A 15,000-nucleotide genomic window follows, 5' to 3' on the forward strand; every position below is an offset into this window, starting at 1 on the left:
AAGAAACTAATAGAAGTCGAAGACGCGGAATGATAGTGAATAGAGAGAAAGATTCTTCTGATTTTCTTGTTTCTATCTACTAGACGCCGTAGAGAATTGAGAATTTTCATGTCTTTCAATTCTCGTACTCGTAATTGGAAAGTTATGGAAGGAGACCCATCATTTTGCAATGAAAACAACATATAAAACTCTGGACAATTTCGAAATCAGGCCAAGCGTCTTAATACATATGCAAAAAAATTCATTATTGGCCCACCATTGATTAGAAGATTTAGCTTGTATGAATCGCTATTGGTTTGATACGAATAATGACAATCGTTTCAGTATGTTAAGGATACAGATGTATCCACAATTCATTTAGAGTTACTTAATAGTCTATTTCTTATACCATATCTCTATCCCGTGAAATTCTCGAGCCAAAAGATGGATGCATATGCTGTGTTTCATTTTGCTAAATGATATCAATTAAATGGTGTATCAATTCCATAAATTGCATATAGCAATAAATAAATCAGCAAAATTCTTTCTAATATTTTAGATAGAAGAAACATTTCTTCTATCTAAAATATTAGAAAGAATGTACCCTTCTATCCAAATCCAATTTGCATCGATAAAATAAATCCAAATTCCAGTAGTAGATGAATAATTGCAAATTTGTGTGTGTACGAGATTAGAATAACTTCAAAATAACTGACATAATTTTGTATTTTTCCTGATCAGAAAAATACATGAAAAAGAAAGGAGGTAGAAAAATTTTTGGATTTATGGTTAAAGAAGAAAAAGAAGAAAACAGGGGTTCTGTTGAATTTCAAGTATTCAGTTTCACCAATAAGATACGGAGACTTGCTTCACATTTGGAATTACACAAAAAAGATTTTTCATCGGAAAGAGGTCTACGAAGACTTTTGGGAAAACGTCGACGTTTGCTGGCTTATTTGGCAAAGAAAAATAGAGTACGTTATAAGAAATTAATCGGTCAGTTGAATATTCGGGAGCAGTAATTTAATCGTTCAAATTTTTTTCTTGTTTTATTATTTTTTTAGTAGTCTTATAGTAGTCTTAGATTTTTCATTTTGATGAGCCTCGCTTTGAGGAATTCATGGAATAATCCATTTTCATGGAATAATGAATTAAGGAAGAAAGGATATGAGTCTACCGCTTACAAGAAAAGATCTCATGATAGTCAATATGGGCCCTCAACACCCATCAATGCATGGTGTTCTTCGACTGATCGTTACTCTCGATGGTGAGGATGTTATTGATTGTGAACCCATATTAGGGTATTTACACAGAGGAATGGAAAAAATCGCGGAAAACCGAACTATTATACAATACTTACCTTATGTAACAAGGATATAGAGAGATTGTAGAAAGGGGATAGGATAGTTATTTTTGCAAGAGACTTGTTGTAAATTCCTTAACTTAAGAAAGAAAAAAGAATAAAAACACAGATACATAACATAAAAAAAAGAATAAATAAGACGAGATTCGACCTCCCCCTACATATTTAATTTCCTCTCCTATACAAAAACTAGCAAGACCCACTCCATTGGTAATTCCATCAATAACACCCTTATCAAAAAACTCCGTGAGTTCGGTTAACCCTCTTATACCGAGGGTAAAGACCCTAGTATAGAAAATATCTATATAACCACGATTATATGACCAACTGTATATATTTTTTTTTACTTGATCTAAAAATTCTTTTTTAGGATTTCCTTTGTAAAAAGAGTTTATTAAATCCAAATTCTGAAAAAAAGAATAAGCGGATCCATAGAAGATATATGCTATGAATAAACCAAAGATAGCTAGACTTACAGAAGAAATTGCATTAGTAATAAATTCATATGAATTTACAAAAGAATTAGAACTTTCCTGGGTAAAGTTTATTGAGGGAGTTAACCACTTTGATAATATGGTTAACTCTGCTATTCCATTACCAATTCCTCCATTATCAAAAGAGATTCCTATGAATCCAATGAACAAAGTGAAAAGTAGTAATATAAGAAGAGGAAATAACATAGTATTTCCCGTTTCATGCGGATAGGCAAAAGTTTTTTTAGCCCCAAAAGACGTAGTAAAGGATCCTATCCTATTTCTTGTATTACCTTGAATTTTTGGTATATTTTGTGAAAAAAAAGAAACTCCACTCTTCGTTGTTGATAAAACGAAATCCCTATTCACTCCTTTGGGTATCCTTTTTCCCCATAAGGATATTGAATACAAGGAACTCTCTTTAGTGCTACTGTAATTTTGAAAATGAACACGCAAATACCCATCAAATGTAAGTAAATATATCCGAAACATATAAAAGGCAGTTAATCCTGCAGTAAAGGAGGCTATTATTCCAAAAAAGGGCGAATACAACCAACTATTACTAAGGATTTCATCTTTGGACCAGAAGCAAGCAAGAGGTGGAATACCACAAAGAGAAAGTGTACCCCATAAAAAAGTAGTTCTTGTGATTGGAATGTATTTTCTTAAACCGCCCATAAGAACCATATTTTGACTTTTATCTGGTGAATATCCAACAAGAGGTTCCATTGAATGAATAACGGATCCGGATCCCAAGAACAATAAAGCTTTTGAATAAGCATGAGTGATCAAATGGAATAAAGCAGCTTGATAAGAACCTATACCTAGAGCTAACATCATATAACCCAATTGAGACATTGTAGAATAGGCTAAGCTTCTTTTAATATCTCTCTGAGCAAGAGCTAAAGTAGCTCCTAAGAATAGTGTTATTGTACCTACTAAAGAAATAAAACTCATTATCAAAGGTAAAGATATGAAAAGAGGAAGAAGTCGAGCTAGAAGAAAAATTCCCGCAGCAACCATAGTTGCTGCGTGTATAAGAGCCGAAATAGGAGTGGGCCCTTCCATAGCATCGGGTAACCATACGTGAAGAGGGAATTGTGCGGATTTCGCAACTGCACCAAGGAATAATAAAAAAGCACACAAAGTAGTAAGTAAAGAGTTAATTCCATTATTAGGAATCCAGTTATTAGCTATTTTGAACAAATCCCTAAACTCTAAACTACCTGTTATCCAAAAAAAACCTAAAATTCCTAATAATAGACCAAAATCCCCTACACGATTAGTTACAAAAGCTTTTTGACAAGCACTCGCTGCGATTGGTCGTGTAAACCAAAAGCCTATCAATAAATAAGAACACATTCCCACGAGTTCCCAAAAAAAATAAATTTGTATCAAATTGGAGCTAGTAACCAATCCCAACATGGAAGTATTGAAAAAACTTATATAAACAAAAAATCTCAAATATCCTTCATCGTGAGACATATAACCATCACTATAAATAAGAACCAGGATTCCTACAGTAGTAATTAGTATTAACATAATAGAAGTAAGTGGGTCAATCAAGTATCCAAATTCTAAAGAAAAATCATTATTGACGGTCCAAGACCATAGATATTGATAGATCGAACTTCCATTTATTTGTTGAATAGACAGTTGAACTGAGAATACCATAGCTATACTTAAGAGTAAAACACTAGGAAAAGCCCATATGCGACGAAGATTTTTTGTTGCTGTCGGAATAAGAATAAGGCCAAATCCCATTGACATAATAACTGGAAGTGGGAGAAGAGGGATTACCCATGCATATTGATATGTATGTTCCATAAGAAAAGAAATTGCAATTTTTACTTCAATTTTTACTTCAATTTTTCTATAAAATTGTTTCCGATTCACCAAACCAATTCTTATCTCTTTCTGAAAGAATAAATAAAAAGAATAAGAAAAAATACTGAAATTCTTAATTTTTCCAAAATTTATCTCATTGAAATAATTAAAAATTAAGAATGGGTTTAGTTGGTTAAATTAAAAAAGTTAATAAAATAACTAGGTAACGAAGTTATTTTATTAACTAAATAAAGATATTTATAAAAATAAAAAAAAAAAAGTGGAATCATTTTACTTTCTATTCATAATTCATTTTTATATTTCTTTAAAACAAAGATGAAACAGCTCTCTTGTTCCATAATTAACTGATTGAGTGAATTCCAATGAAAACCTATGTTTATAAGAAATTATCGAATAGTCCTTACTTCATATAGAACTAAAATTCTAATGACTATAAATTACCTAAGTTTTAGAATGTCTTGTTTAAGAGACTCAGTATTTTTTGTTTTGATTGGAATTCCTTTCCTTTATGGAATACCATTCTGAACTTAATTAACTATTTTCATTTTCCCTTCTTTTTATCCCCCCGTCTTATCTTATATGGGGGATAGGCTTCCATACCATATATCTATATATGGAGTATACTTGATATATAAATAGATATAAATAGATTTAAATGAGAAACCCTTCTATATATTCTATATTATTAAAAAAAAAGTATAAAATATATAAAGAAAAAATGTTAAAAAATTCTTGTTGTCTTATCCGCATTAGACAAAATGAAGTAAAAAATAATTCAAAATTTAAGTATCTTTCAGTATCTAAGTATAAATACTAATAAAAAGAAGAAAGAAGGATTGATTTGCAGCAATAGATGTCTTTCACATACAACTAGAAAAAAGTAATTTCCTTTTTGAATGGCAGTTCCAAAAAAACGTACTTCAATGTCAAAAAAGCGTATTCGTAAAAATATTTGGAAGAAAAAGACTTATTTTTCCATAGTACAATCTTATTCTTTAGTAAAATCAAGATCATTTTCGAGCGGTAATGAGCATCCAAAACCAAAGGGTTTTTCTGGGCAACAAACAAATAATAAGATTTTGGAATAATATGAATTGACTTATCAAAAAAGAATTCCAATTATTTAATAATTTGGATTCTTCTTTGAATGTACTTTTATGTGTCGAATTACTCGGTACAATATTCTTAGAACAAAAAACCCCTCTTATCTTATATATACAAGAAAAAAAAAGTTTTGTTTGGTATACTGTGTGCTAAGTATTCTTTTCCTATCAATGAACTTTTCATAATTTTCCTAATAGAATCCTCATATTCTATTAGGAAAATTATGAAAAGTGGAGTATTCTTACAATAGGACTTACAACTTCCACCTATCTTCTCCAAAATCATAAGGTTAGTAAATCTTATTAATAAGAGCATAAAGACTTTCATTCTAGAAATTTTTAAAAAATCCAAAAAGCCTTTTCTATTTATCCATTTTATTTTAATTTCATCATTAAATAGAAACCCTTTTGGATTTTTTTCATTGTATTGAAAGAATTTTCAAAATGTAAAGGGGAAATTAATTAGAAAAAATTAGTTCTATAATTGCAAGTTAGAAAAAAGAAGTTCCAACTCTTTCAAGCAGTGTTTGTGTTTCTATTGGGCAAAGCAAGAGTTTATTGTAAAAAAAAAAAATGGAAACGATACTACCAAACGAAGTCTATTTTAATGAAAACTCTAATGTTCCTAAATTTTATGGACTTTCCCAATATCGACGATTCCCAAGATAATAGCTATTATTCTTTTAAGTTACCTATTATTTGAAGTTAGCCGCCATGGTGAAATTGGTAGACACGCTGCTCTTAGGAAGCAGTGCTCAAGCATCTCGGTTCGAATCCGAGTGGCGGCATTCTTGAAAAAGAATACAATAGATTAGAAATCAATTCGAAATTTACAATTTTGTAATGGGACCTTCCCCTTATGCTATTTGCAACTTTAGAACATATACTAACTCATATCTCTTTCTCAACGATTTCAATTGTGATTACGATTCATTTTATAACCTTATTAGTTCGTGAACTTGGAGGATTACGCGATTCGTCAGAAAAAGGAATGATAGTTACTTTTTTCTCTATAACAGGATTCTTAGTTTCTCGTTGGGCTTCCTCGGGACATTTTCCATTAAGTAATTTATATGAGTCATTGATCTTCCTTTCATGGGCCCTGTATATTCTTCATACCATTCCTAAAATACAGAACTCTAAAAATGATTTAAGCACAATAACTACGCCAAGTACTATTTTAACGCAAGGCTTTGCCACATCGGGTCTTTTAACTGAAATGCATCAATCCACGATACTAGTACCTGCTCTACAATCTCAGTGGTTAATGATGCATGTCAGTATGATGTTATTAAGCTATGCAACTCTTTTGTGCGGATCCTTATTATCTGCCGCTATTCTAATCATTAGATTTCGAAATAATTTCCATTTCTTTTCTAAAAAGAAAAAAAATGTTTTAAATAAAACATTTTTCTTTAGTGATATTAAATATTTTTATGCAAAAAGAAGTGCTTTAAAAAGAACCTCTGTCCCTTCATTTCCAAATTATTACAAATATCAATTAACGGAGCGTTTGGATTCTTGGAGTTATCGTGTCATTAGCCTAGGATTTACCCTTTTAACCGTAGGTATTCTTTGTGGAGCAGTATGGGCTAATGAGGCCTGGGGATCCTATTGGAATTGGGATCCTAAGGAAACTTGGGCATTTATTACTTGGACCATATTCGCAATTTATTTACATAGTAGAACAAATCCAAATTGGAAGGGTACGAATTCTGCACTTATAGCTTTGATAGGATTTCTTATAATTTGGATTTGTTATTTTGGTATAAATCTATTAGGAATAGGCTTACATAGTTATGGTTCGTTTACATTAACACCTAAATGATTACATAAAATAAAACCTTCATGAAATGAAGGTTTTTACTTTTATGTTTTATTTGAGAACCCCTTGAACGCCTTATCAAAGGGTTCTCAAAAATTCGAGATAGATCTAATTATACTTTTTTACTTATTTCTGCATTATATACTTTTTTACTTATTTCTGCATTAATAGAGCAGACGAGTAAAAAAAAGCAAACCTATTTAGGATAATAATTGGATAAGAGAGCCTCTACCCTGTCAACGGATAGGGAGAGAACAAAATCTGGATAAATACCAATTCCTATTACTGGTAAAAAGATACAGATTAAAATAAAGAGTTCTCGTGGTCCAGAATCCACAAAATTTGCGTTTGGAACATTAAATAGCTTGTATCCATAGAACATCTGGCGTAACATAGATAATAAATAAATAGGAGTTAATATCATTCCAATTGCCATTACAAAAGTAATTAGTGTTTTTGGCATTAACAGAAATTTTGGACTAGTAATTAGTCCAAAAAATACTACTAATTCTGCGACAAAACCACTCATTCCTGGTAAGGCAAGAGAAGCCATTGAAAAGCTACTAAACATGGTAAAAATTTTAGGCATTGGGATAGATATTCCCCCCAGTTCTTCGAGATAAACAAGACGCATTCTATCAGAAGCGGTTCCTGCCAAGAAAAAAAGTGTAGCACACCAATAAATCCATGGGATAATATTTGTAAAATAGCTCCATTGAGTCCAATGTTGGTTATGGAACCAATTCCTATAATTATGAAACCCATGTGAGATACAGAGGAATAAGCTATTCTTTTTTTGAAATTTCGTTGACCAAGAGAAGTTGAAGCTGCATAGATTATTTGGATCGCTCCTATTATTACTAACCAGGGCGAAAATAGATAATGAGCATGAGGTAACAATTCCATGTTGATCCGAATCAATCCATATGCTCCCATCTTTAATAATATTCCCGCTAAAAGCATACATGTACTATAATGTGCTTCCCCATGGGTATCTGGTAACCACGTATGTAGGGGTATAATCGGCAATTTGACAGCATAAGCAATAAGGAAGCCAAAATATAAAAGTATTTCCAAGGTTGCAGGGTATGATTGATTAATTAATCTTTCCAAATCTAATCCTGGTTCGTTGGAACCATATAAGCCCATACCCAGAACTCCGATTAAGAAAAAAATGGAACCGCCTGCAGTATACAAAATAAACTTTGTAGCTGAATATAGACGCCTCTTCCCCCCCCACATGGATAAAAGTAAGTAAACAGGAATTAATTCTAACTCCCACATGATAAAAAAAAGTAAAAGGTCTCGCGAAGAAAATAATCCTATTTGACCACTATACATTGCGAGCATCAGGAAATAGAATAATCGCGAATTCCGTGTAATTGGCCAAGCTGCTAAAGTAGCTAAAGTAGTGATAAATCCTGTCAATAAAATAGATCCTAATGAAAGTCCATCGATTCCCAATCTCCAGTGGAAATCGAAGACATCTATCCATTTATAATCCTCCTTTAATTGGATTAAGGGATCCTCCAGTTGGAAATGATAACAGAACGCATAAGTCATTAGAAGGAATTCTAATAAACAAATAGATATAGTATACCACCTAACGACTTTGTTTCCCTTATGAGGTAAAAAGAAAATTAATGAACCTGCAAATATCGGCAAAACAACAAGTATTGTTAACCAAGGAAAATAACTCATGATAAAGTGATAAAGACAAGATACGTTTTGACCAGAAAAGCCCGTGCTCGATTATTTCGAGCACAGGCTTCTTCGGTAAAGAGGAATCAGACGATTCGAGTGAAGTTTTTTGTAACGTATCAATAAGATAGAGCCATGCTACGTGTTGTTTCAGGCCCTAAATAAACGCGGACACTTAAAAAATCTGTCGGGCAGGCAGATTCACATCTCTTACAACCCACACAATCTTCGGTTCTCGGCGCGGAAGCAATTTGCTTGGCTTTACATCCATCCCAGGGTATCATTTCTAATACATCTGTTGGACAAGCTCGTACACATTGAGTGCATCCTATACATGTATCGTAAATTTTTACGGAATGTGACATTGGATCTATAAATTTTTCTTTTCAACATAAAATTTTTCGATCTGGTAAAAATGAAATTAGTACTATAATGAGTCATATGTATTGTAGACACCAGACGAAGCAATGGTTTATCCAAACTTCAAAAAAAAAAATCTATTTTTTAATCTGTTTGTGAGAAAGCGTGAAGAGAGCCAAGAGACTTTAATTTTGGATTTCAACAATAAATAAGAAATAAGAAAGAATTTTACGAATTGTACAGACGAATTCGAATTAGCCAATAAATTGGCTATCGTCTTTTCAATATAAATTATTGCAATATTCAAATTGCAATATCAATGAATTACAAATACAAAAATTCATTTAAGTGAAAAAGAATACTATGCAATAATCTACTAAAAAAAATGGATATTCTCAAATAATACTAAGAAAATAGTATTGATTTCTATTTATTTTAATATGTGCGCCTTTGTTTAGAGGATTCTATGTCTAATTATTCAAAAGTCTAATTATTCAATAAATTAGATTGATTGATACGAGTGGATTTCCTATTACGATGGATGGAAGAAAGAATGGATAGTCCAATAGCGGCTTCAGCAGCTGCAAGGGCTATAACAAAAATTGCGAAAATATCTCCTTTTAATTGGCGACTATCAAATAGATCAGAAAATGTTACGAGATTTAGATTAATTGAATTCAGTATAAGTTCAAGACATATTAGAGCTCTAACCATGTTTCGGCTTGTGATCAATCCATAGATACCAATCGAAAATAAATAGACACTCAAAAAAAGTACATGCTCAAACATCATTAACTAACTCCTTATCAATCTCGATTCATTTCAATATGAGGGCAAGAATTGAACCGATTCAATTAATTACAATAGAACAATTACACAACAAAAGAAAAAAAAAAAAAAAAAAAAGGAGGTATTTGTTGGCAGTAGATGGATTTTACTAAATCAAAATTGTGATTCTTTAGTTATTTATTTTAGATTTGCAATTCTTATAATTTGTACTTTTTCTAAGTTTTCTTATTGCCGAGCCATAGTAATTGCACCTATTAAAGAAACTAGAAGAATTATGGAAATGAGTTCAAACGGAAGATAAAAATCGGTTGCTAAATGAATTCCAATTTGTTGAACATTATTTATGAGACCCTGTTCTACTATTTGGTTTGATCTTGTAGTCCAAAGAATTCCATACCACGACGTATCTGGGATAGTAGTCATTAGTGAAAAAACAATAGTTATACAAACGAGTGAAGTGAACCCATCTCCAATAGTCCAATAATTCTTATCTTTAGACCATTCTGAGCCATTTACGAACATTACAGCGAATATGATCAAGACATTTATGGCTCCCACATAAATAAGAAGTTGTGCGACAGCTACAAAGTAGGAATTTAATAAAAAATAGAATAAGGATATACAAACAAGAACTAATCCCAGCGAAAAGGCAGAATAAATGGGGTTGGTAAGTAATACTACTCCTAGACCCCCTAGTAGAAGAACAAATCCCCCAAATAGCATAAGAATCTCATGTATTGGTCCAGGTAAATCCATTATGGATAAAAAGAAATTAATAGTATAAAATTTTTCATGAACTGACTAAAACTAAAGGATTCAAGGAAGGAAAAAAGGATTAGGGTATTTTTTTGTGTATAAACTTATAGTTATAAATTATATTATATCACGAAAATCTAGTCTGATTTAAAATAAGAAATAATTTCCAATAAGCAGTAGTTTTTCGTTTTTCTTTATAGTTTAATTTTAAAGTTTAATAAAGAATTATTAGATTTTTATAACAGAAAGACAAAATCAAAGTTTAGTAATCAGTAATCGTTCTTGAATTCGAAGATTTTTCTTTGTTTATTTTACTTTCAGACGAATTCCTAATTGTTTGAATTGTGTAATCTCCCATTATGGAGATTGGTAACCGACTTAAAGCAATTTGATTGTAATTCAATTCATGACGATCATAGGTAGAAAGTTCATATTCTTCAGTCATTGATAAACAGCTTGTTGGACAGTACTCAACACAATTGCCACAAAATATACAAACTCCGAAATCAATACTATAATTAAGCAATTGTTTTCTTTTAATATCCTTTTCAAATCTCCAATCCACAACGGGTAAATCTATCGGACATACGCGAACACATACTTCACAAGCAATACATTTATCAAATTCAAAGTGGATTCGCCCTCGGAAACGCTCTGGTGTAATTGATTTTTCATAAGGGTAGTGAATCGTTATAGGTAAACGATTTGTGTGGGATAAGGTAGTTATGAAACTTTGACCTATGTACCTTGTAGCACGTATTGTTTGTTGACCATAACTCATGAACCCAGTTACCATAGGGAACATATTCATTCTAAATATCTATGAAAAAGATATGTTTCTTTCTCTTGTTTGAGAGAGCTTTTGTGTTGAAAATATTCTTACTATTATTGTATTATCTTATTTATAGTGAAACAAGTTGAGAAGAGGTTGTTAATAAGAGATTGCCCAGGGAAATAGGTAAAAGAAATTTCCATCCAAGATTTAATAACTGATCCATTCTCATCCTCGGTAAAGTCCATCTTATTGTGATAGAAATGAAGAGAAATAAATAAGCTTTAGTTAATGTAATAAATATACCCATTGTCATTTCCAAAATTCCAACTGCTTTATTCATTTGGAAAAAATCAAAAAAGGATATATAGGGAATAGATAAATTCCACCCGCCCAAGTAGAGAACTGTTACAAATAAAGAAGAAACTAATAAATTTAGGTAAGAAACAAGATAAAATAAACCATATTTGATACCGGAATATTCAGTTTGGTAACCTGCTACTAATTCTTCCTCCGCTTCTGGTAAATCAAAGGGTAATCTTTCACATTCTGCCAAAGAAGAAATTAAAAAAACCAGAAAACCTATAGGCTGACGCCAAATATTCCATCCAAAAAAACCGTATTTTGACTGTGCTTCAACTATATCAACTGTACTTGAACTGTTAGATAATCATAGTCGGTGATAACATCACAGTTCCCACCGCTATTTCAAAACCGTACATGAAACCTTAGCTTCATACGGCTTCTCTATGATCAGAAAAAGGAAAGGACTGTTTTGTTCCTAGCCCCGGGGGCGTAGATAGAATTAGATAAAATAAAATAGATTTGAAAGTCCTAAATTAGACCAAAGGAATTCCGTCTGCTAGAATAAGAAAAAGCGCTTCCGAATTGATCTCATCCTTTATAATATAATGAAAATTTTTCTTTGTTCAGTAATAACTTAATCTTGGAATAAAACACTTGTTACTTGTTATAGGAATTCAATTAATAAATGGAAAGAGTTGGGTATTAGTTCATGAGCAATTCTGCATGAATATGGATAGAGGAAGGAAATAATGAAAATTTTTTCTAGTGCACTCCATATCTTTTTTACTATTCTTCTTTCCCCAGGGAGGGGGTATTTAAAAAGAAAAAATGGATAAAGGGTTAATTCGTTCTTGATAGCCATTTCCTTAACAAGTGAATGGGAACATACTCTGGATCGGAATCCGAAGAAAGTACTACTTGATAATTTCTACAAATTGCAAGTCCTTATTATGATTCCTTTTATGGGCAAAAATCTCTAATGTTTTAGATTTTCCATTACTAATCCTTTATGTACTTTAGTGTTCCTAACCCTTCACTAACTTTTGGTGGATTCTTCTTATGGATTATTAAGTTATAGTAATAACTAGGAGTATTCTAGTAATGGAATTCCATATCGTGAATCCTTTATTCTTGGCCGCTTCAAGATATGATGACTAATTAAAAAATATCAACCTTGGGATAAAGAGTTTACACTGCTTATGTTTACTTCCACTTTTTTCTTGTACGTAGGAAATGAGATTTTTTCTTTTTACTACAAATTTATAAGCTGTTTTGTTTCACTCATATAGCTATCTAGTTTAACTTACCAACCCAAATACTAAATAAGAAAAGGAATATAAATAGTTAATGGATTTTATAGGAAAAAGATCTATTTTAACGAATCACACGTAGAGATATTGCTAGCACACAAAAAGTTAATGGTATTTCATAACTAATGGATTGAGCAGCAGCTCGTAGACCGCCTGAAAAAGAATATTTATTATTTGAGCTATATCCTGCCATAAGAAGACCAATAGGAGCTATACTTGAAATGGCAATCCATAAAAAAACACCAATACTAAGATCGGCTAAAACAAAATGATATCCCAAAGGGATAACTAAAAAACTTAATAAAACTGATATGACTGCTATAGAGGGTCCAATGCTAAATAAAGAAATATCTCCTCGGGATGGCAGAATATCTTCTTTAAAAAGTAGCTTAGTCCCATCTGCTATAGCTTGAAGCAGGCCCAGGGGGCCAGCATATTCAGGACCAATACGTTGTTGTATCGACGCAGATATTTCTCTTTCTAACCACACAATTACGAGTACCTCTATTGTTATTCCCAAAAGGAGGGTCAAAATGGGTAGAATCGATATCAGTCCATAGACTTCTTTTAATAATTCCAATTTCGAAAAAGAATTGATAGTTTCTACCTCTACCCTATCTATTATCATTTCAACGATCAACTTCCCCCATAATGATATCTATACTACCTAATATCGTCATGATATCAGCCAATTTCATTTTTTTAACTAGCTGAGGAAGAATTTGCAAATTAATAAACCCGGGTGGACGGATTTTCCATCTCCAGGGGAAAAGGCTATCATCTCCTACTAGATAAATCCCTAATTCACCTTTTGGGGCTTCTACTCTTACATAAAGCTCTTGTCTTGACAATTCAAAATTGGGCGAAGGTTTTTTACCAAGAAATTTATACTCAAAATCATTCCATTCAGAATTATTTTCTTTCTTAAAGCGTCGGACTTCTAAATTTTCATAAGGTCCTCCAGGAATTTTTTCTACAGCTTGTTGAATTATTTTGATGGATTCCCTCATTTCACCAATTCGTACTAAATAGCGAGCTAACGAATCCCCTTCTTTTTGCCATTGGACTTTCCAATCAAATTGGTTGTAAGACTCATAAGGATCTACTTTACGAAGATCCCATTGTATTCCAGAAGCTCGTAACATCGGTCCCGATAAGCCCCAATTTACTGCTTCTTCTCCGCTAATAAAACCTACTCCTTCAACTCGCTCTAAAAAAATTGGATTCTGTGTAATAAGTTGTTGATATTCAACAACTCCGCGTAAAAAATAATCACAGAAATCTAAACATTTATCGATCCATCCATAAGGTAGATCGGCGGCTACTCCTCCGATGCGAAAGTAATTGTGCATCATTCGCATACCTGTAGCAGCTTCAAATAGATCATATATTAATTCTCTCTCTCTAAAAATATAGAAAAAAGGAGTCTGTGCGCCGAGATCCGCCATAAAAGGTCCAAGCCATAGCAAGTGAGAAGCTATCCGGCTTAATTCTAACATAATTACCCTAATATAGCTGGCTCTTTGTGGTATTTGAATATTCTCCAAGAATTCTGGTGCATTTACTGTTATTGCTTCTGTAAACATAGTAGCTAAATAATCCCACCTTGTTACATAAGGTAAGTATTGTATAATAGTTCGGTTTTCCGCGATTTTTTCCATTCCTCTGTGTAAATACCCTAATATGGGTTCACAATCAATAACATCCTCACCATCGAGAGTAACGATCAGTCGAAGAACACCATGCATTGATGGGTGTTGAGGGCCCATATTGACTATCATGAGATCTTTTCTTGTAAGCGGTAGACTCATATCCTTTCTTCCTTAATTCATTATTCCATGAAAATGGATTATTCCATGAATTCCTCAAAGCGAGGCTCATCAAAATGAAAAATCTAAGACTACTATAAGACTACTAAAAAAATAATAAAACAAGAAAAAAATTTGAACGATTAAATTACTGCTCCCGAATATTCAACTGACCGATTAATTTCTTATAACGTACTCTATTTTTCTTTGCCAAATAAGCCAGCAAACGTCGACGTTTTCCCAAAAGTCTTCGTAGACCTCTTTCCGATGAAAAATCTTTTTTGTGTAATTCCAAATGTGAAGCAAGTCTCCGTATCTTATTGGTGAAACTGAATACTTGAAATTCAACAGAACCCCTGTTTTCTTCTTTTTCTTCTTTAACCATAAATCCAAAAATTTTTCTACCTCCTTTCTTTTTCATGTATTTTTCTGATCAGGAAAAATACAAAATTATGTCAGTTATTTTGAAGTTATTCTAATCTCGTACACACACAAATTTGCAATTATTCATCTACTACTGGAATTTGGATTTATTTTATCGATGCAAATTGGATTTGGATAGAAGGGTACATTCTTTCTAATATTTTAGATAGAAGAAATGTTTCTT

Source organism: Triticum urartu, unplaced genomic scaffold, assembly GCF_056163025.1.
Source record: "Triticum urartu cultivar PI428250 unplaced genomic scaffold, HENAU_Tu73 scaffold915, whole genome shotgun sequence".
Taxonomy (NCBI): Eukaryota; Viridiplantae; Streptophyta; class Magnoliopsida; order Poales; family Poaceae; genus Triticum; species Triticum urartu.